We start from the raw sequence: 25012 nt of genomic DNA, 5'->3' as shown, positions 1-25012 counted from the left end.
TGCAGATGTCTTTATCGAGTAACTTACAAGGAAGGTGGGGGGCGGGGGAGTATGACATGTAGATCACCGATTTAAAAAAATGAGGTCAAAGATGATGATGGGAAAATCGTATTTTGAATTTTATATATCGAAAGACTGCCTGAAATCAAATATTTTTATTAATATAATATGAGGCCCAAAGTTGATATTGTTCGAGTTATTACCGTTTTTGTGTTTTCATGCTGTAGCTTGGGTACCTCATTTTACATGCCTAGCAGAGAGAGGTCAGTTATCGAGTGCTCAAGATGTTAAACTGCCAAACCGCTGGTATTCGATTCTTGAACGTCACTTTTTTTTCATTCGATGTTTTTTTCGTGTGTCTGATTACATTTTGATAATCAGAATACTTTTCTTTGCCTTTTTTTAAAGTAAAAGATTGGGAGGTGTGGTTAATACTCAAATAAATGTATATAACATGTTGACAGTTATTTTCATCTTAGTATAAAAATACACCTAAAGTATATTACTCCGTAATCCTAACTGATCGTCTGTTCGTGAGCGTTCTCTCAATCAGTGGGGTAAAACTCATCATAGAAACAGGCCAAACGGAAATACTTCTCCCATCATGCGCAACAGACGAACGACATCTCTCCGCATTGACAAGTTTTCTAGTACACTTTTCGTGGAAAACACTAATGTTGCTAAAAACAGATCAGTCAGCAAGCATACCAAGTGAATAAGAGCATATCATGAGAGACATGCGCGGACCACCTGTGGTATCACCGCCAGACACCACACTTGCTAGGTGGTAGTTTAAATCGGCCGCGGTCCATTTAGTACATGTCGGACCCGCGTGTCGCCACTGTGTGATCGCAGACCTAGCGTCACCACAAGGCAGGTCTCGTGATACGAACAAGCACTCGCCCCAGTTGTACGGACGACCTAGCTAGCGACTAGATGTACGAAGCCTTTCTCTCTCATTAGCCGAGAGACAGAATAGCCTTCAGCTAAGTTAATGGCTACGAACTAGCAAGGCGCCATTAGCCTTACAGTGATTGTAATTAAAGTCGCATTTGTATAGTCAAGAGCGATGTACCACAATGATTGATTAAAGATAAGTATTAATCCAGCTACGTACTTTTCTTCATAGCATTAATTACGTAGCCTGTTCCAGTACTTCACGCCCCTCTGCGTTACTCTAGCGTGCATTTTCAGCCATCTCGATCTACAAGGTGTTGGCCCAGCTGCCGACACATCACAACCGATTATGGACCAATGCACGAATTTTGGTAGCATCTGTCCTGTGTTGTAATTCTCTGCTTTGCTCTGATATCATATAATAATGAAGTCGTGTGATGAAATTCCTTACCTGTCGGAAAACGTAAACGTCATACAGTTGACAAAGACAGATACATCCCGGTAGTATCACTTTCACGGTGCAGGTCAGTTGAGCATCGTCATCTACAAAAGTTCTAATGTAGCGCATCAAGTATCAATATGTTATATATACTCATTTGATTATTAATCACACTTACTGATATTTTATTCCAAAAAAAGGTAAAGAAAAGTATTCTGATTATCAGAATATCATAAGCACCGATAAAAAAAATCGAATGAAAAAAAAGCGACGACTACAAATCGAACACAGACCAGTGGTTTGGTAGTTTAATTTCTTGACTTCTTTTTATATTTTTACGGCAAACTTTCTACTTGTCTAACTATGTATAATCATCTTAAAAATAAGAAAATGAACCCTGTAATATATATATATATATATATATATATATATATATATATATATATATTTTCAGCTAAATATTTATATATCTTCAACTAAAAGAATCTTCCGTCTAGAAATTGTGCGGCTGTTTCTTGTCGGCAGACATCGACATTTTCTATCTCCAACAATGCCGTGTAAAAATGTTTACAACAGACTCATTCTGCTTTGCTAATGCCCCAGTGAATGCAGCTTTCCACGAATCACCCAGTCTCTTTTCTGTCTCACTGCTCACATATCAGGATTTTCTGTCTTCAGTGTGATGCTGCGTAGAACATCAGACTGAGGCTGGCGCATTCCAAGTAGGGGTAACCGGTCGAGCGCCGATCTCGCTCTATTAGACTTGTAGAATGGTGTGTACCCAAGCAGCAGCATGAGAACAAAAAAAACGTTAACATCTCGAACATTATTAACTTTGGACCCCATATTATATCAACAAAAATGTTTGTTTTTAGACGATCTTTCGATTTACAGCGTTGAAAATATAATTTTCCGCCATCACCTTTGACCTCGATTTTTTCAAGAAACTTGTGGGTGTCTAGCAAAAAGCTGAAATACGTGTCTCTTTATTTTCAATTTAGAACTTAGGTTCGATGTGGGGCGGTGGTGTGATGGGTGGACTGCTGTGGCCTGTTGTGGGGTTGTGAACCACTGAGGGCTACGTCGGGGCGAAGCCTCTCCGTCGTTTCTAGGTCCCCCGGTTTCATATACAATACACACACTACAATACACAATACAGAACTTCTTTGCCAAACTTTATGGAAATGGATGAGCCACACGCAGACCCCTTTTTCGTCTGATACATATTTCCCTTAGTAACTATCTTTTGTCATTTTCTGCTTCATCAACAGCACGCACTGTTTACCCATAGACCGATTTATGGATTTTTCAGTGTTGCAAATTATTTCTATGTACTGTTTTCACCACTGTAGCAAAGAACTTGACCACGAGTGAGCATTTCCATATTCAGCACTGATTTTTCTCAATGGTTTCATCCTTTCTTTGGGAAAAGCCTAGTGTATTGCAACCGAACAGGCGAGGGTGGAAGCTGTTAATTGTTTGCACATGGTGTCACAAGCAAGTTAATTGTTGGCTGCAGTCACGTTTTGATTGCTAAGTAAGTTAGCGCGACGGTAGCAGCGGTTCGCGGGTAATTACCAGACGAGCTGCTCGCAGTCCACACTGATAACATTTACTTGTAAAAGAAGCTGGCATTACGTTCCTTCCATGAATATCCAGTATCATTCAGCAGACGTGTACGAGATCAGGCTTGTTTCATTGTTCGCTACCCGGCGCTGTGGAGTTGTGATACAACCTTCCGTATTTGGCTCGATGTTTCTTAATCCTTCAAAGCAAAACAACGATAAACATTCAGTCCTGTCCTTGCGTGAGTTGGAGTATGTTGACTCGGTATTGAACACTGCTATGCTGTATCTACAACTTCTTTCATACGTGCCTCTGTAACGAAATTCATTCTTTCGTTAAAACTGTGGTACATTTCCAGTTGTTTAGGAAATCATATATTTTTAAGCCTTCGTGGAGCCTATAGTCGACGGATACTTTTCGTATATCCAGTTACAGGTTACATTCTGTACGGTATTTCGTTAATTGTCCAATTTACCTATATTAAAAGCAGTGAACATAGTCCACATTATTATCTATTTATACAAATTTTTAGTTTGGACCCTTTGGTTGAGGTTGCTAAGGTAGAAGATATTTTGCATTTTATGCGTTGTGAATTTGGCCACAAGCTTTCTCGTTCAAAGGTTCGGAGGCCATCCTGAGTGCGGGAGAAATTAATCCCTTTTCACCTGAATAACAGATTCCAGTTCACAAGTTGCGTCGCGTCACTGAGTTTAAATACCACAAAAGTCTGCACGGACTGTCGCAACTTCACCTTTCTTCCTGTGTTAGTTTCTGACACTGAAAGAATCTTTTTCTATGTCAGTAGGGTCACATGGGATCTGCAGGTTGTCGCTCCCTCTCTCTCGCTCTCTATCTCTTTTCTCTGATGTCGGAACTATGAGATCAGTCGACTATCCAGGACAAAGCAGATTGGAAATTAGGGCCTTCGTGTATTCCTGTACTAGGTTAAAAGTCCACAACATCATAGTGGGAAATTATATCACCGATACTCCTGCTATAGAAGCAGTGATCTCAGGTACACGTGTTCCAATGGAGAATCGTTTACTGAACCACAAACAGAAAATTCGAAATGAACGGGACAAAGTGAGGACACAAATGTCGATGATACATGGAAGAAAACAGTATACACAAATAACGTCGATAATGCTAACCAGCCCTTGGAGTCTCGAACTCTTGTTACACGGAAATTAACAGTTTCAATAGCACTGTTGAAGTTCAGCTGTTTCTGCTTGGCAAAACACATACACCGCTTTTAAAAAAAGCGGCAGCTTTAGAACTTCGGCGAAGTGAAAGACAAAAATGACACATGTTTTAGGCGCAGCAACCTTTGGGATTAGATATCAAAGTTGCTAAGGAACGTTATGAGTAATAAACGCTACTTACCCACATTTGTGTCCTCACTGTGAGTAACCACACACTTCGCAATATACAAAGAACTTTACTCCTTTATGACGGACACGAAAGGTGATATATGACCTTAGAGATCTACTTCCAGTATGTTGTTTCAAGATTTTTGGTTCTTGTTTTCGATACAGCCAGCGCGTGTGTCTGTCTCATCAAGTGGATAGCTGTTACATTCCTTACAGGTTTAAGTTGAGGTAACTGGCTAATTTAATCACATTACATCAGTTTGTTTTTTTAATGTTTACTAGTATTACAAATGCCTGTTTTACCGGTGCGGGTGAACGTATGGCGTGATCCCAAAGACCAACAAAAATAAGTAAAAAGTATCCGTAGCGTCGGATGTCACGATGTCCGTCACAGAAGAATAGAACGATCGACGCATTTCTCTCAGACCGGAAATTAAGAGGACAACGGCTTACTTAAGTTATCACAGTTGGCGCGGAGCGAAAGGTAGTTACTGAGCCGGGTAGCAGGTTGGTTAGCGCGCTGGACTTGCATTTAGGGGGACGACAGTTCAAACCCGCGTTCGACCATCCTGACTAACGTTTCTCGTTATTTACCTAATTGCTTAAGGCAAATGCCGGGATGGTACCTTCGACAGGGCACGGTCGCTTTCCTTCTGCATCATTCCGTAATTCGAGCTTGTGCTCCGCCTCTAATGACCTCGTTGCCGACGGGACGTTACACGATAATCTCCTCCCCCCCCCCCCTTTACTCCTCCTCGAAGCGTAGTTGAAAAAAATAGCCACACCTCGCAATGAATCCCTACCATCTCCTGTGTCGTGGATTTCGGATCTCGAATGTTTCCCTGTCGGATGCCTTCGCGCTGCTGCCCGTTGTGACCTGGTACTGACCCTGCACTAGACCTTGCTGGGCGCTTCACAGGGCTACTAAGTATCGTGCCTCGGAGCCCTTCAGAAGTTTCTGTGGTCTCGTTGACAGACTTATTGACGTAAAGATGGAAACAATATCTTCATTGCTAGTGAAAAGTATAAAAGAAATGTTTGGCTGTGGCGTCCGCGACTGGGATGGAGCTGTCGGAAACAGGAATTCGTCTCAACATTTATATTTCTGAGAATGAGAAGTAAGATAAAACCCAAGCTATTCGTAAAATAAACGCAATGAGCTGTTCGAGGAACCACGAACAATAACGTTTTACACTAGAATAATGGAAAGACTGTGATATACTGTCTGAAAAATGGTGGAAAATAGCAGCTTTCCAACAATAGACAGAACTGATACTCGTGCACGTAGATGAAGGGTGGACGGTGTTGGGCGCCTGTGATATGCACCCCGTCCAGACGAGGCGTATCGTTCCTGTCCAGCTACTGCGAAGAAGCGTGCGTGACGTTATAGCATGTGCCGCGGACGAGATAGTGCAGGAATGGCACGCTCATGGATAAACGGCCTAGCGTTCGCTACCTGTGCTCAGGTGCCCTACGCCGTTGCTACACTGAAGAATGCCACATACACCTACGGAAATTGTACGTCTTTTCTTGTCATTCGGCGTTCTTTGTCGTAGTTTCACCTGCCTACTTCACGTAACAAATAATAGTTTATGATTTCCAAACTCTACCAGACTAGTCCACTTTAAATGAACAAAATACTGACTCGTGTGAATCTGTAAATTTTTAGTTACGCATTTATTCGAGATCTCCACCGAGCGAGATGGTGCAGTGGTTAGCACACTGAACTCGCATTCTGAAGGACGACCGTTCAATCCCGTGTCCTGTCGTCCGTGATTTCCCTAAAATCGCTTCAGATAAATGCCGGGATGGCTTCTTTGAAAGGGCGCGGCTGATTTCCTTCCCCATCCTTCTCCAATCCGATGGGACCGATGGCCTCGCTGTTTGGTCCCCTCTCCCAAATCAACTAATCTTATTGGCTTCCATTTACAGTAAATTCGTTTTACACAGATGGCACAAGATTCGGCGACTCACAGAAAATACGTTTGTAATACCGCGCAAACATCATGTTGCGGGCAAAAATTGTACCCGAAAGATGGATTGAACACCAAAAATAGCGTACGAGCGTTGCTCAAACTGAATAAAATTTCAGTCTGTGAGGAATGAGAATTACTCTTTTTTATATCGCTGGGTAATAATGGGACTGTTTACTACAAAATAATTATTCATTTTCAAACTTTTGTTGTTGTCTATCGCAACATAGGTAGTATTTGTTATTCAGTTGCCTTCAACTGTAACTTATTTTGCATTCTTTTTCATCTATTGCTTAAAATTTGTCGTATAATGTGGAAGTCAAATTAGCTGATTAGTCCTCGAAAAAAATCCAAGACTTGAGATACATGTTACTTCAGGAGGGAATCGATTCAGTACGTTTACGACACACTCTTAACAGTAAATTGGCTATGAAATTCAGAAAATATCCTATTCTGAGAAGAAGTCTTGCTAAAAGATGTGTTATATGTTAATAGAACGTTGAATCTTGCTTGAATTGTACTTTTTTTACGCTTTCGCAGACATACTGTGTCCAAGGGCTCCTCCTTGATTAAGGGGACCTGCAACATCAATAAATGCATTTGGTCACAGTAACAAGTGCCATTTGAGTGTTCGCTCATCTCATGCAAAAAGAGAAGCAACATTTCGATAAGCAAGTTATTTTTTTAACAATTTTTAGCGTACGCAGGCTTCCGTTGGCATTGTGATCTTCAGTAAATCTTCAGTAAACGTTTCGGCTGCGGGCGAAACTGGCTGAAACGAAAAACCATAAAACGTGACGTCGCAGTCACTTACCGAGAAAAGTTTTACTGGAGGAAAAATTCTTCTTTTGTGAGTCTTAAGCATTTTGTAAGATATCTACCCAAATTTTATCATACTATAGACTTAGAAAGTCCGCAGTTCGTGGTCTTGCGGTAGTGTTCTCGCTTCCTGCGCACGGGGTCCCGCGTTCGATTCCCGGCGGGTTCACGGATTTTCCCTGCGTCGAGATGACCGGGTGTTGTGTCGTCTTCATCATCATCATCCATCCCCATTACGGTCGGAGGAAGGCAATGGCAAACCACCTCCGCTACGACCTTGTCTAGTCGGCGGTGCGGGTCTCTCGCATCGTTCACTACGCTCCTCGGAGTATGGGACCTCATTATCATCAGACTTGGAAACCTATGTCTTGTTCTGCCTGCAGAAATCCGTTGAGACCCCATTCGTAGAATTTCCTTCGTAATTTGTCTTCAGAGATGAGTTGCTGTCACGTGATTTGGCATACCCGAAAGATCTATAAGCATTAACTTTGAGGAGGAACTCCTGTAGACACGCACATGCAAAACACTGAATACCTTTAAGACGATATCATGTCATTTAGAAAACGGCACACACCTCGTACATATACAGCGATTAGAACAGTGCATGACTTGACATTAAGAACTGATATGGAGGCGAGTACATAGGCGGTAGGGGCTTCTGTCCCCAAGGCCCGGACTAAGGTACGGGATACGGATATCACGTAAGGGGCAACTTGGACACCTTTATTCAACAATAATTTATCTGGGATTGAGTAACGCGCAACAACAGTGTCTAAGTGCTGAAAATCGGACTGATACAAAGAGGACCATAGACTAACTGAATACTTTCGAATGTGTGCCATTTTATCAGTATCGTGTGAAGTACTCACTGTCATAATCTGCCAAAGCATAATTTTAAACGCAAGAGAATTACCTTGAACGTTGGACTGTTAAAAACTAACAGACTGTTAGAAGACTTGAGATTATCTCAAGGAAAGTGGGTAGAGATTTTGCAAGAATGTAGTAACGATCTGGACATAGTTTCAACCTTCCCAGTGAAACGGCTAACACACGAGAGTGACGTTAATCATCCTGAAGAGATACTCAAACAAACGGTGCTCTTCCTTGTTTTGGACTGTTTTAGTCATCGAGCGAGGTCGCGCGGTGGTTAGCACACTGGTCTAGTACTGGGGAAGATGGCAGTTCTAATTCACGTCCGCTAATCCAGGTTCAGGTTTTCAACGCTCCCCCTAAATCGTTTAAGGCAAATGGCGAGATAGTTCCTTTGAAAAGGGCACAGTGGATTTCGTTTTCTGTCCTTCCATAACTCGAGGTTGTCCGTCTCCAACGACCTCGTTGTCAACGGGACATTAAGTTCTCATATTTTTTTCGTTTGTGCTACAGTCAGCCTCACCGATCACTACAAGGATGTGCATGAAGTTAACAAATTCAGTTTCTTGTGGTTATATGCCAGTTTATCCAGAACAGAACTTGGAAAGACGAACTAAAGATGATCTAATCGTAAGATGTATAGCAGTGACGCATTAGAAGATATACTGGAAGAAATCAATAATCTGAAAGTAATTCATAATTGTCTACTTTTATGACTGAATTCACTTCACCCCTAAACACAGTTTTGGAGCACAAGCTGAACAACATTTTCCCGAAGGTCTGCGTTGCTCTAAGAATAGTTTATTCGCAGCCGCTATCTGCCGCTGCGGCTGAAATATCGTTTGAAATACCGGAAAGAGTAAAGAACATTGTACGACACATAAAGACGCTATATAGTTTAGTGGATTCTGATATAGTTTCTATTGTGCCGACTTCCAATTTAATGATATGATCGACACACTTTATAACAAAAAGTAAGGTAAGTTGTGTTATGCGCTTACCGATCTGCTGTATCTACACGATGGCCAGAAATGGTCTGGAAAGCTTGTAAGGATACTGCAGGGTAGGTTGTGCTGAGAAATATTGTTAAGTGAAATAGTCGATACTTTACGCCATTTCCAAGTTAATTAGAATTAAAGCCAATGAGGCCCTTGCACTTGCAGATTCAAGCATCCCGCAAAATGCGGTATCACCAAACGTATGCTTCGTTTGGTTTCCTAAAGCCGAACAAGTGAGCGATACAAAAACTCGACATAGGACGGTAGTAAGGGTCGTAACTGAACCATAGGTTCAGCAGTCTTGTTCACTATCATCTACGCTCTGAGAAAAGCTGTCACTAATTGTATTTGGCGGGTAGCTTCAATTTGAGCGCTCAACGGACTGATTGGCTAATGCTTATCAAATCGGAAACGGCGCCGCGTATCGAATTTTTTTCCTAACAGTCATTTCTCACCACAATCTACCCTGCAACGCCCTTGCAAGCTTTTCAGGGTATTTCTGAGCACCCTGTATACCTCTAATGTAATCATTTATAACACCATTCAGTAATACGTTACGTGTTACAATATATGAGAAATTGTATATCGCTACAGAATATTACGGAATGAAGTGTAGGCTCTGCATCCTCTTGCATCTACTCGTATAACGTGCGAGTTCTCTGCCCTCCACGTGTTGTTTATCTAAATGACAAACTATTTTTGCACTGCGCACTTACAAGCCTTTTAAAATAAAAAGACGTCCTGCAGTCATATCAGAGGACCAGACGAGACCTACCCCACCGCTGTTCGCGGCCTGCTGGTATGCTTGTAACTGCTGCTCACACCACTTGACAAAGCAGCCTAGTATCAGCAAGCGTTTAGACTGCCAAGTCTCTTGCTCTGATAAACATGACGCACAAAGAAGCAAAACAGACGCACGCCAAAGTATCCTTTCGCCAAAGATTACCAGATAATACATTGGATCTTACGGAAAAACAATAATGACACAAAGTCATTCTAAGCTGGATTTGACTGACGATTGTCTGCAAACTGGAACACAAAGCAGCTGTTTGGCCCTGGTGCGAGGTTAGCGCTGACCTTCGCGCTTGCCGGTCAAGGCAATCCTTTCGTTTTCTGTTTCGTTTTGCTGTCCACGAAGGATCTATTACGTCATCTACCTGTTGTTATTTAGCCGAGATGACGGGAAATTTAAATCAGATTCAGCGCTGCAGAGCAGTCCCTGTGTCTGTATTTCACGTAGGGAAAAGTCACAATGTCTGTATGGGCAGCATCAAAGGTGTGACCTCTGTTTCGTTGCCTTGGAGCTTCACTTCGTGCCTGATAATGAAGCCCAAGTTTCACTAAGAAACAACACTGCACGTTATCTCATTGGCTCTAAGCTATCTTGTGGGATGGAACTCAGTACGATGCGCTTGGACTGAACGTGTTCATCACAAACAAAAATATTTCTAGGTGATATGGAGCTGCATTCTTAGATTATATTCTGATAATGATGTTCTCTACAGAAAAGTTACATCTTGACAGTGTTTCCATTTAGTACTGCGAAGGTCAGTTTCATTCAAACGTAGCTAAATGCAATACACACAAAGAAGAGTAAAAGACTTATTATACAATTACAGCCGGCCGCGGTGGCCGCGCGGTTCTATGTTCGCTTAAGTAGAGAAAAGAGCTTACAAAGTTCTAGTGGGGCGTATTCTCGAGCAGCCCTCGAATGTACGGAATTCTTACAACTGCACCAGAAGAGATCGACGGAGTCCAGAGATCTGTCGAGGAGACGGTAATAGATGTTAAGATAGCCAGTTCAAATATCACGCAAAGACCATATGGTTGAGCCAAGTGACAATAGGATGCATATGTAAGTATACAGCTAGTCATTGGTCATTGCTATTTCTAGCCGTCAATAGTGCTTCGGAGTACCCTCCACTACACACTGCAAAAAGTTAGTGAATATTAATATTTCAGCCCACACTTTAAAAATGCATTAGGCCTGTCTGTAGCAGTAGAATCGTCGCGGAAACTGCAGCTTGATAGGTACAATAGTACGTTCTATAGCTAAAGTTGAGTACAGGGTCGACTTGCAGCACGAACGGCATTGTAACCAATCTCCAACTGTCAGTCGAGTTAACTCTATGCGTGAGATCAGTCGTGTTGTTAGCTAAGTGCTGTTTCCTTTGACCCGCACACAGTTAATGTTAGATTTTCAGCATATCGCTGAGGTCTTGCCATACAGCTTGGCTACTTTTGTGCGATGGACTACATCTTGCGTTATAACATGGTTGGTGGAGTGTTAAGTGAGGTGCACTTTGTTTATGCCGTTGTATTTGACCACTTTCTCCAGGATTCAGGAGCTAACTTTCCAGTGGAGTTTCAGAACGTGATCCCAGAATAACGTGTCAGCTATGGTATCCTAGACAGAAGGTCTCTAGGAAGATGGATTGGTAGAGAAGGCTACTGTAGATGGCAGATAGATATTTGTCTTGAGCAGTGTGTTCTACAACTCATCCGCCAAGGAGCACGCTGAAAGTTAAGTGTTTCTCTAAGTTACACATCCATACTCTCCGTCGAAGAGGAGGAGTATTAGGGTTTAACGTCTCATCGTAGATAAGATACATAGAGGCGGAGTGCAAACTCGGATTTGTGAAGGAAATCGATCATGTTCTTTCCACGGGAACCAACCCAACATTCGTATTTAGCAATTTAGTGATGTGTGAAAGGTGAGTGGAAATTTTAAACACTTGTCTCTCAGCGTTTAAATAAGGAAGGACAATGCAAGACATATGTAGTGCGTATACATAACGTTAAAATAAATTATTGAGGCGGGAAACAGAAATGTATGTCATTAACGAACACTGTATTATATCCGATCGATAAGCGAAAAACTATTTCACTTCACGTAGTGCTTGCAAAGGAATAGAGTAAAAAGTGAAACTGTCAGTTCTGTCACCAGCATCATGATCGGCTATATCGGTATATTTACAATTGTAACAAAGACTTTTCATATAATTAAATTACATCTAAAGAATTTCGTCAACCTTCGAGAGAAGCACTATGTACCAAGGGAGTACCTCATCTCTAGTGATGCTGTATGTTAGCAGATGACTCATATGCAACGAATAAGCGTAGTCACGTGATCGTGATGTGCATCGGTGCCATGTCACGTGTGCGAATGACAGTATGGGCGATAAACGAGCTGCAGGCACTGCAACATCATATTTATCCGCCGACACCGGCCAAGCGACTTCCAAGTAAAATATCTCCCCTGTACAGGAATATACATTATAGATGTGACAGTACAGGTTGTAGACACCACATATGGAAGGTTGGCTCTGGCCATGAGTCGTGCTCAGATAGCCACAGGGTAAGGCGACTGCTCGCGATAAGTGCGAAATCGTGTTTCGATTCCCGATCCAGCACAAATTTTCATTGTCGTCAATCCATTATGCAGCTGATGGTTGTTCATGTTCGCAGCTGCCAGTACATTTGATGTATTTACGACTACTGTTTGCGCATCGATTCTCAGATGGCTAATGCAAGTAATATGGAGTCTATTATTGCGTGTGGGGTTAACAGCTAGGAATGTGCGTAATAATTGGCTCAGGCAGTAAATCTGTGAAAGGCGGGAGACAGAGGTGGCATGTTTTGACAAATGCTAAATAGAAATTAGAGTACTTAAGTATGTACAGTATCATCTTCCTCTTCAACGTCAGTATTCGGTCGGGAGAGCCAATATTTTGAAGCAACACGTAGAACTGAATGAGAACTTTTAGTGCTCGCAATTACTGCATCTGTATCTTAGAGCTACAATTTATCACAGTGTTCGAAAAATATTCAGACACTGTTCTACGACAGAACAAACCTTCAGCTTCAATAAACAGCCGAAAAAAGTCTGCCAAGATTACAAATGGAGTGGAATTATCTGTACTTGTCCATTACAGTGACCGTGCATGGGAGTTTTAAGTTTGCTTGAAATATAGATTTTGACCACATATGAGCACCAAAACAGGAAGAGAATCATTACGTTCTTTCTGAAGATATGAACATATTATCTAATTGCTAGGGCATTTCATAGACAAATGTACTCTCCATAATTATAACAAATAGGGGTATTGCGAGTGAAAGATGATATACTTAACAAATGTTCAAATGTGTGTGAATTCCTAAGGAACCAAACTGCTTAAGTCATCGCTCCCTAGAATTACACACACACTTAAACTAAACTATGTTAAGAGCAACACACACACCCATGCCCGAGGGGGGGCTCGAACCTCCGGCGGGAGTCCGTGACATGACGCTCAAACCGCGCGGCCACTCCGCGGGGCTATACTTAACACTTCTTAAGTTACATGGTAAGGGGAATATTTTCTGTATACGTCAAACGTTACAGACAACGAAATCCAGTGAATAATCACCAGATTACTCTTATCATGCTGTAATTTTGATATAGAATGCCACCTCGAGACTACAAAGCACTGAATCACGATCGGAATTACCACACAGTTTCACAAATGTGTAACGCATCTGTTTTAAGAATAGATTTTCAAAGTGCACATTAACTACAACTTGGTTTTTTAAATTGAGTGTATTTCACGTGATAGCTGACCGAGGACGAACGAACACCATGTGACTTATGCTTCAAGTGAGCGGACACATGTAGGGTGTTGGTAAGCCCTTGGACAGAGCCATTAACTGGTTACAATTGTGAATTGAAGACAAAACAATGCAAATAAATTGCGGTGCATTCAGAGTGCAAAATAAACGTGTTGCTTGTGAGAAAAAATATTATTCTGTCTTGAAAATACATTGCCAATTTTCACTTGTTGGCAAATGGCGTATCGGTATGAGACCACTGCGAATGGTAAGGCCACTAAATGGACTCTATTTGAACAACTTGCAGCAAATTACGCTTACATTTTCCCCGTATCATTTTCTCTTTTGTTTGTCGTAACTTTTTCAGCATAAGGCCTACAAACTGCGATAGTTAATTCAAACGCTGTTATAATCGTCTACTTCGTGCGTCGTCATATGTGAAATACTACGTCATCGTGTCTTTCATACCCGTGCAAGGTGTTCTCTAAGGGAAACTGAGAGTGGCATAAAAGTATCACAAATAAAGAGCCGGGCGTGCAAAACCACCGACGGTTAGTGCCGTTAAATTAGAAAGTCCTCGAGATGGAAACTGTTCATCTGTCTTTTACAGTCACACTATCGGCTGCCCTAAAAGGTGAGATGATTTAATGAAATAAAAAAATATTTTTTGGAAGAAAAGCTGCAGTCAGTCACCAGAAATGAATTTCATCGGAAACAGTACATAGTTTGTTGCAACATTGTATGCGAAGCTAAAATATACTAGTCGCCAGGTCGCCACAATGCACGAATGGAACGACCGGCAAACACAGCTATCTTCCACGTGGAGACAGACGGTCGACGAACAGTAAAGATAAGATAACACGGATTTCGATACATATCACCAGATCTTGAGAGAATTTAAGGAAACACCACATCTGTGTAAGACATGTTTGCCCTCTACAAAGGCATGATGCCTACAGTGAGCGACCATCTCCTTCTTTGATCAATTCGCGAAAACGCAATGCCCGAGGGAATATGTGGTAAGGCAGGTGATAGTATGAAGCTGCAGTTTCGACCGATATTACTAACATTTGCGAGGAAAGAATTGCCAGAATGAATGGGAAATCGAGAGATGTACAGAGCAGTGTCAGTAGAAATGGTTCAGACCGCAAAGAAATGATACACACAAAGGCTCATAGTTTCTTTCGCTTATGTAATCAGAAAAGTAAGTGTTACGCTTAGCTCATGTAGTAAAGAGAACTCAGACAAAGAGAAAACGTGAAATCAAGGTCCAGTATATCTCTTCGACATCAAAGGATCTTAGAGCTACGCTGCAGAATCACCTGTCACTGGAAATGGATTTGCCGCACTGCAACATTTCAGCTCGTTCGAGATACGTTGTTGCGACAATGGTGCTAGTGTGAAAACACTTACTGCATTTAGATGTGTAGTTCTCAAGTGATGGAGGGGACTACTACGAGCTCGTCGTCCAGACCTTTAAGGCCCAAGGGAAGTGGATAGACCACCGTGTCATCCTCTACTCTGGAGCATCAAGCGGATCCGATATTAATGGGCATATGGTCAGCATACCGCTGTCCCGATCGTCATGTCGACTTTCCAGACATTGGAGCCGCTACTTCTCAATCAAGTGGCTCTGCAATTGGCATCACGAGGCTGAGTGCAGTGCCAGTCCTCCCACCAAAGAGAAATACTTTACTGTATCGAGGATCGAAACCTGGACCTCCGCATCGCAGTCGTCTACGCTGACCACTAAGCTACGGAGACGGGCGGAGGATGAAACTAGTACCACTATTATTAGCTCCCTTCCCTGTTCTACACGCAGATAATGCATAGGAAGAACGACTGTCTGGAAGACTGCGTTAGAGCTCCAGTTTCTCTTATTTTCCTCTAGTGGTCTTTTCGTGGGATGAAGCAGTATGTTTCCCGACGTTTCTTAGAATTATATTCCCAGAATTTGAAAGGGAAACTGCTCCGTGCTGTACAATGCTTCTCTTCTAACGTCTGCCACTACAGTCAAATGTGTATCTCTTTTAACGCTCTGACGCTTACTAAACTAATCTGTGACGAAACGCAGTGAGCTTATTTCGATCTTCTCTACTAATCCTACCTAATAAAGGTCCCACAGTGGCGAGCAATTTTCAACAGTCGTTCGAATAAATATTTCATCACAAGTATGCATCTACCCTTGGAGTCCGTGTCTATCCCTACATGCAGCTCATTTTTCGTCGGCACGATGGCATCTACCAGCAGGAAAACGCAATGTGTCACACAGCTCGTAGTGTACGTGCGTGGTTCAAAGAGCACCAGGATAAGTTTACCGTACTCCTCTGGCCACTAAACTCCCATTATTTAAACCGAATCGAATCGCAGCGGTCTACTTTTCACAGGTAGTCACAGTAATGTGATTGGACCGTGTATCTCCTGAAAAGTTCTCTGCCCAGTCACGAATCTGGTACGATACTCGGTAGGCTAGTATTTTGTGAGCTAATTCTTCTTCGTCCTCCTTTTAATAGCCTTATTCCGTATCTTCACGGGGTCGGCATGTTAGTTTGGAAATGGCAATGTTAATGGTAAAGGGTGGTCCGATTCCTTTACTGTCGGATGCCTTTCCTGTTGCCACCCTTTCCCTCCCAGGACGGAATTTGTGTACCACAACTACGAGGGTAATCCACAAAGTACATTACGTTTTCGTTTGTGTCTGTTAGGGGCGGGGCTAGCGCGGCCATCTTGGTGTCATGGCATTCCGCCGCTCAGTCGGCATCCTGCCGTGCTAGTGAGAAGTTCGTGCTGTACCCCGTTGAGTTACTGTGACAGTTTGAAATGTCAGCGTTAATTGAAAATGCCGCGCAGCGTGAAGTGCGTGCTGTAATAAGGTTTCTGACTGCAAACAACTGTACACCGATTGAAATCTATCGGCAGCTTTGTGAAGTGTATGGGGACAACATAATCACTGAAGGTGAAGTGCTTCAATGGGTCATAAAATTTAAAAACGGCCGAACTAACGTTCACGACGAAGAGCGAAGTGGAAGACCCAGCATAGTGACTGCCGAACTTGTCGAAAAAGTCGATGCAGCGGTCCGTGAAAACCGTAATTTCACAATAAAGGAACTCCCTATGAGTTTTCCACAAATTTCACGAAGTTTGTTGCACGAAATCATTACCGAAAAGCTTGGTTACCACAAGTTTTGTGCAAGATGGATACCAAAAATCATGACAGAGATTCACAAAAACCAGCGAATGGCTGCAGCGTTAACGTTTTTGGACGCTTACGAGAAAGATGGCGACTCATTACACGATCGCATCGTTACTGGTGACGAAACATGGGTTAAGCATGTGAACTACGAGACAAAATTGCAGTCAATGCAATGGGGGCACACAAATTTCCCCCAAAAACCCAAGAAATGCATGCAGACAATGTCGGCAAGGAAGGTGATGGCGACTGTCTTTTGGGACAGAAAAGGTGTGATTTTTGTGGATTTCCTGGAAAGAGGCACTACAATAAACTCTCAAAGGTATTGCCAAACTCTGCACAACCTCAGAAGAGCAATACAAAACAAGCCCAGGGGAAAGTTGGGCTCAAAGATCTTGCTGATTCACGACAACGCCCGGGCCCACACGGCAAATGCCACTCGTGAAGTTCTCGAATCTTTTAAGTGGGAGATGTTTCCTCATCCGCCGTACAGTCCCGACCTGGCACCGAGCGACTTCCACTTATTCCTAGCAATGAAGAAGTGGTTGGCTATGCAGCGTTTTGATGACGACGCACAGCTTCAAGGAGAGGTAACCACGCGGTTGAAGGCGCAGGCGGCCGAATTTTACGACGAAGGAATTTCCAAGTTCGTCCATCGCTACGATAAGTGCCTTAATTTAAATGGCAACTATGTAGAAAAGTAGTATTTAAGTGTGGCTTTCATCTGTATATAATAAAAAAATTCCAATACTTTATTTATTTTTAATTCCAAAACGTAATGTACTTTGTGGATAGCCCTCGTATATGCATCTCGTGTTATTCCTTGTGAAAGTGTGAGAACGTCTTCGAGGTGTAAGTGAGTCGTGTAACTGAGCCAAGACGGGTCCAGACTTCGCCTAGTCGGGCGTGCCAAACTGATTAAAAGCCACATCCAGGTTGGACGGCACACCGTCCCTTGTCGTTAATCCGCCGAGTGGATTCGATCCCGGGTCGACGCTCGAAATCAAGTTGCAGCGTGCTAGCGCTCGTGGCTGTCCGGGCGGGTCTATTTTCTGAAGTAATATATATTGTGAAACTGTATCGAATGCCTCCAGGAAGTCACGGAATACGGGATAGCCGGCCGAAGCGGCCGAGCGTTTCTAGGCGCTGCAGTCTGGAACCGCGAGACCGCTACGGTCGCAGGTTCGAATCTTGCCTCGGGCATGGATGTGTGTGATGTCCTTAGGTTAGTTAGGTTTAAGTAGTTCTAAGTCTCGGGGACTGATGACCTGAGATGTTAAGTCCCATAGTGCTTGGAGCTATTTTTTTGAACATTTGGAATTCCCAAGCCATCTAGACTCCTAGGTACGAAGGACAGTGTGAATGGGAAACGCTATATCACCTGGTTTTAGAACCCGACTACTGTCCCTCTATATACATATTTCAGAAAGAGCAATGTCCGTGCTTCACACGCCTTGGTTGTACGTAGACCACTCGAGATGTGTCTAAAGAAGAACTAATGAAGATACACAAAACACAGAGCACCTAAAGGTAAGGGCTCAATCTATACCCGTCATTTGTAAGTACTGTGAATATTTGGTAGCCGTAAAGAGGTGGTATGAAACACTACGTATCTGAAAACAAAATATATAGGGCTAAACAAGTAATTAATTATTTTTATTTCTCTATCGCGAGCTGAAGCTGCTTAAATGAGAAGTAATAGTTATTCTTATGTAAACGATTAACAGCACTCAATCAGCAATAGTAAGGCAGCACGCCTGCCCTCGTCAGGAGGAAGTTGTGACCGATGACCAGGGCCGTCTCGTGACTCGGGCTGCAGCGCCGCTGTTTGAACATCAGGCTGAGAAAACAGATGTAGCGCCTGTCGCCCACGATACTTTACCTCTCAGGCTAGAACTCTTGTCACCGAGAGTTAACTTTCAAATTTTAACTAGCTACGTACGAGACTATATTGCTACGAATTAATGACAATGTAATTTATCTTAGCGTTATTATGAATACGGTTCAATGTCTGCAGCCCATTACAGAGCCACTGCTTAACTCTCACATTCACGTAACGCTTTCCTGAGATGCATGAGTGACACGACGTATGAAAACTTCTGCAGAATTGATTCACGTTGCTCAGAAATATCCGTGGGGTTTACTGGTGTTTCGGCGAATAGCTGCTAGATGACAGATAACATATAGGAAGATTTGCTGCAGTACTGCAGAGTTATGCAGCTGATGTAACAGAGATTGTTATTCCTCTCCTGCTCTGAGGAGCCAGTATATCGGAGAACACGGCCGCTCGAAGGTTATTCATTACGAAGGCTTTAAAAGCGTTCAGTTTTCCGAGAAACAGCCGACACTTAACTCTGTCGACTATTTGAGCAGTACAGCAGGAAAACTGAGTATAATTCCATTACGCGATACCTACCTCATTACAAACATGGTTTGTCTGGCGGTACTTTATATAACGCTACAAACCCGCCCGGATAGCAGTACGTGTTAGAGCGCCGTTCCAGCAACGCCGAAATGCGCCCCGATGAACCCACTACCCTAGTACGAAAGCCAACGCAGTCGATTGGATCAAAGGACATGCGATTCGTGGAGGAGGAGGAGATTAGTGTTTAACGTCCCGTCGACAACGAGGTCATTAGAGGCAGAGTACAAGCTCGGATTAGGGGAGGACGGAGAAGGAAAGCATGTGTGCCCTTTCGAAGGAACCATCCCGGCATTTACCTTAAGAGATGTAGTGAAATGACGGAAAAAATAAATCAGGATGACCGGAAGCGGATTTGAACCGCCGTCCTTCCAAATGCGAGTTCATTGTGTCAACCACTACGCTACCCCGCTCGGTCGCGTTTCATTACCTATTTCGGAATGATATCAAAGACATCTTGGACTTCTGGAACTACTTGCAAGAAAGGCATACCAAAATTGTTCGCAACATGAAGTATCAGCAGTACTTCTCAGTTACCTAGGCAGTGCTTTCCGGGACGCTCCGTGCAACTGCAACCTGCCGGGTATCACTGTTCTTTTTTTTTTTCATTCTCGACTTACTTAGCTTTCCGCCGTTAAAAAAATTTTATTTCTCTGTATCTTCAATATGGTTATGCTTAACCTTTCCTTCGCTCGCACGTCAGTTCCGGCAGCTCGGGGTACGGGGGACATCATGGTCAGGCCTCAACATCCGACCCCTGGCCCTACTGCCCCCAAAATCCTCAGCAAACTTAAAAAAAGACAAGTAAGCAGGTTGGCATCCAGCTATATGCTGATATATCTTTTTTCCCTGAAAAAGTTGCGCTGACGCCGGATCGAATCCGCCAGGCGGATTAACAACGACGGTTGGGTTGTCACACAGCCTGGATGTGGTTTATAGGCCATTTCCCGCATCCGACTACGTGACTACCTCGCTGGTACCTGAGTCCTGCCTCAGTTACACGATTGACAAAAATTTAGCAAACTTTCGCTCATTTCCGTATGAATAACGCAACATGCAGACGGTTAGCGTACGCATATTCCGTCCCGAGGGGTAATGGGGCGGCGACAGGAAGGGCATCCGGTCACCCTTTAAATTAACCATTCCAAATCCGTTAATAACCGTGCCGACCGTCATCGATGCAGGACAAAGGCACGACAAAAAGAACGCTTTATAACGTTACTAGCAACCTGTCCCGGCTTAAGTATGTACGGCCGGGCACCTTGTATGGCATTGCCGTTGTAAATTATACACATAATACTTCCTCGTGAATCACTTTATTTATTAGCGAAAAACATATCAAAATTCTTACAGTAGTTCCTGATATTAGCCATCATACATAGACAGAAAGACGCGGTGAGGGGGAATTTAATTTAAAATAATAAGTACAGATGTTGTGTGGAAGTAGGAGCAGCCGGGTACTGGATGCAATGATTCAGGAAAAGAACAATGAGTAAGGTTCAAAACGACAAAGAATACAGAATCTCAAGATTCCAGTGAAAAATCGATTGTGCCCTTCTACGTCAGAAACGTCTTTTGCCGCCATACAACCACTGGATATGTATTCTAGCGTACGCACTTACTTATTGGATGAGTCTGACAATTTTAGAAGGTTTCGTTTACTTCCCCCGTTACTTTAAGTAGACATTTACTTCGATTAACTGCAGTCGAAGGTCATCAACTTTAGCCGTTAGTTCTTGGCACGCCTCCCTTATAGAGGTATCTTTATGTAAAAGACTCGTCAGTGGGGTTAACATAATTTGGAAACCTTTAGAAATTTAGCTCGCAGTGGAGAGTCTAATGATTTGACATCGACTGAAGTTCTTATGACATGCGTCATGTTTTCATATGTCCAGCCACTACTTTGAAATCGAAATGGAAGGCAAAAAAGAGAATAAATAAATAAAGAAAAAACGAATTTCATTTGCACGACGAACGCCTACTTGTAACAACCGGCTGTCAGCAAGTAGTCTGCAAATATCGTCAGTTGCCTACGCGCCGATTCACTGGTCCCCGTGACGAGAACATCAGACGAGCAACAACCTGCATAGAGGAGTATAACCATGTGATTCTTCCCAAACTTCGTCCTTGGTTACAAGGGAAGAACTGTTAATACACACTGCAGTGAGAAGCGTTTTATGACACGAAATTCGTGGCAGTCTCCATGCATAAACACGAAATGTCGTGTGGCCTGGTCGCCTGGTACAAGTCTTTTGAGGTGACGCAAATTCGGCGACCCGAGCGTCGATGAAGATGAAATGATGATGACGAAGACGATAGGAACACCTAGTCCCTGAGTGGACAAAATCTCCAATCCAGGAGGGAATCGAACCCGGGACCCCCGGCACGAGAAGCCGGAGCGCTGTCCACGCAGCTACGGTAGCGGACTACGCATAAACATAAATCTGCAACATTCTGATTTACCCTATTTGACTGTTCTTAATCGGTCTACGATTCATACGAAAAAGGAATGATAGGGGTTGCAGAATACATTCAAAGAGAAGCATCGCGTTTCATTGCATGATCGTTAGTAACAATGAAAGTGTCACGCACATGTTCGTGCACAACCGGTGGCATACGTTGAAGAAGTTTACTGATGACAAAAAAATGGTTCAAATGGCTCTGAGCACTATGGGACTTAACATCTGTGGTCATCAGTCCCCTAGAACTCAGAACTACGTAAACCTAACTAACCTAAGGACATCACACACATCCATGCCCGAGGCAGGATTCGAACCTGCGACCGTAGCGGTCACGCGGTTCCAGATTGAAGCGCCTAGAACCGCACGGCCACACCGGCCGGCTTACTGTTGACATTCCGAGAGCATATGTTGCTAGAAGAGTCAACCACACTATTGCATCCTGTCCGCCGCCGGTAGCTGAGCGATCAGCGCGACAGACTGTCAATCCTAAGGGCCCGGGTTGGATTCCCGGCTGGTTCGGAGATTTTCTCCGCTCAGGGTCTGGGTGTTGTGTTGTCCTAATCATCATCATTGCATCCCCATCGACGAGCAAGTCGCCGAAGTGGCGTCAAATCGCAAGACTTGCACCCGACGAACGGTCTACCCGACGGGAGATCCTAGTCACACGACTATTGCATCATTCAACGTATATCTCGCGAAAGTTCCATGAAGGTAAAATTAGAGAGATTCGGGCCCACACGGCGGCTTCTACCCGCTCACCTTCGTAACTGTAACAGGATTGGAGGGAGGGGGCGGGGGAAGGGCGACGGGGAACATGACGAGGTACGCGAAGTACCCTCCGCCACATGTCATAAGATGGCTTGTGGAGTATATATGTAGATGTACCTGTAGATATAGACAGCACGTGAAGCAGATAATAACCCAAAAGGAAGAAACCAGTTTTATAGTGATACAAATATTACAAAAGTTTGCAAGTGACTCACTTCGCCGGCCGGAGTGGCCGAGCGTTTCTAGGCGCTGCAGTCTGGAACCGCGAGACCGCTACGGTCGCAGGTTCGAATCCTGCCTCGGGCATGGATGTGTGTGATGTCCTTAGGTTAGTTAGGTTTAAGTAGTTCTAAGTTCTAGGGGACTGATGACCTAAGCAGTTAAGTCCCATAGTGCTCAGAGCCATTTGAACCATCTGACTCACTTCTCCAGATGGAAATTTGTATTCTCTCTCCACTAGAATTGTTTACCACTTATTTTATTTCCCGTGGACATGTGACACTATTCGCCTAAGACGGCTGCTGCTGTGACATAGCAATAACTTACACGTAATATACTCTTTTTGTTACGTTTACTGTCTGGAGCTTCCGGTAAAAATATCAGGCGATAATGGTCTGATATTTCGGTCAGACTGATAACCTTTTTATCCCGATAATATCCAGTCTGACACCGTTTAGGCACACTTCAGTGGCAGCAGGCCGGCGCACTTAGCTAGAGGTAATCCCCTTTCTGACGAAATCTCTCTTACCACACCGTCAATCATCCCTTAATACAGCCAACCAGGCGGATATTTGGTATCACCTATTAGATTACAGCGTTGGCGCTCCAATGAATTTTTCGAATCCATGTAGCAAGTTCCACGTTCAGGGTATTTGGACGACGTTCTGCTCATTTCCTGATACGATACCCCCTTAGTAGAGGACATGCCAGTTTGTTCCACAACCAATCAACAAAATTTTCCTGTATCTTGGACTTATTACTTACATAAGCCATCAACAAATACCTGAAATACGCACATGTAGGACTACAAGGAAGCATAGTTTTCTTTTTGACAATGGTACCAGGTCAACTTCATTTATGTATCAAAACTATACAATTTGTAGGAAAAATGAATTCCAGCTATGTGAAGTAACAACAAGAAGCAACATTGTTTTAATCTGCTATTGAACTTACATAATATTCATCTATATACTCGCAGAACAGGTGTGGCGATGGATTATCTACCCTATGGAAATGAATTATATGCTTTAATAAGCTCAGCTAATAATGTAAATAATTACTTTATCGAATATTTTAAATAGCAAGCTGTAAAACCTTTTTATACCGTGCTAGTTGGTCCTTTATTTTATGTAGTAGTTAAAATTTGTATCCGAAGTTTATTTGAATTAAAGAGTCTCACTAATGGAAAAAAGGTTAAGCCGACTAACTGCTGTTACCCACAGTACGCTGCGAAGTTAACCTGACACGGATAGCATAATTTCGACGCATATTGTACCAAATATCCCGAAGTTCAATAAGAACGGATAAGTAGAAAATATAATTTCTGATTTTTCTTATTAGTTGAATACCCGTACGTGTATGTAGATCACGTTTCGAGTAGTAATGAAAGCTTCATCAACCTTTTGGAACGCCCCTTCATATGTTGTCAGCAATTAAATACTTCATCAGATGATTATAAAAATCCTGCTTCCTTTATCTATATTTCTGACTGTTGTTACTAGTTGTTTGTGACAAGTAGGGGGAACATCTTGCGGCACAGAAGAAAAATTGGCGGTTAATATTTTATCCATGACGGTTGGAACACTCTGTGTCCCCGTTGGATACAGCATCCAGTCAAATCTCCGAGAAACTAGCGATTTATTTAGATGCCTCTGGTGTCAAGCCTAAGCTCACCTACATTCATTTTTAAAGCCAATTAAGCATCATTTCTCCAGTATTAGCAATAAATTAAAATGCTCAGTAGTATACATAAACAAGAATTTAATAAAAACTGAACCGAATCTATGTTTACGTACTCTGTAAAGCACGTTTACTGTTCACAATAAGCCACGCGGGATTACCCGAGCTGTCTCAGGCGCTGCAGTCACAGACTGTGCGGCTGGTCCCGGCGGAGATTCGAGTCCTCCCTCGGGCACGGGTGTGTGTGTTTGTCCTTATGATAATTTAGGTTAAGTAGTGTGTACGCTTAGGGACTGATGACCTTAGCAATAAAGTCCCATAAGATTTCACACACATTTGAACATTTTTTGTTCACAATACGATAAAAACCACATGTAGCCTGCTAGTCAGACCCTGATTAAAAGCGTACAAAGATTGGAAACTGACTAAAAATGTAAAAAAAAAGTAAACATAAAATGCTCAATTCAAAAACCGCAAAAATGTAGTATCCTAAGACTACAGCATCGAAGAGTCACATACGGAGTCAGTTGTAGAAATATGTTGTAGAAATATAAAATGGTATACTCACGCAGGCTCAGTCGTAAGTAAAGTAGGTGACAAGCATAGATTCATTGGTAGGATACCTAGAAAATGCAGTCAACCTAGAAAGGAAGTTACAAATTTCTCGTGTGACCAAAACTTGAATAATGCTCAAGAGTGTGCAACGCATACAAAATAGAACTAACAGAGGACACAGAATCTTTACAAATAAG

The 25012-nt window shown here is 42.9% G+C and overlaps 1 protein-coding gene across 2 annotated transcripts in view; it reads right to left on the bottom strand.

Moving 5' to 3' along the window:
- LOC124721452 (monocarboxylate transporter 3-like) overlaps positions 1-25012 on the bottom strand; it is a 430925-nt gene that overhangs the window by 189673 nt on the left and 216240 nt on the right. The gene's annotated exons all lie outside the window — the stretch shown is intronic.

This window comes from Schistocerca piceifrons, chromosome X, assembly GCF_021461385.2.
Source record: "Schistocerca piceifrons isolate TAMUIC-IGC-003096 chromosome X, iqSchPice1.1, whole genome shotgun sequence".
NCBI classification, from domain to species: Eukaryota; Metazoa; Arthropoda; class Insecta; order Orthoptera; family Acrididae; genus Schistocerca; species Schistocerca piceifrons.
Note: the sequence above shows the minus strand (reverse complement) of the source record. Positions and strands in the feature narration are given on the sequence as shown.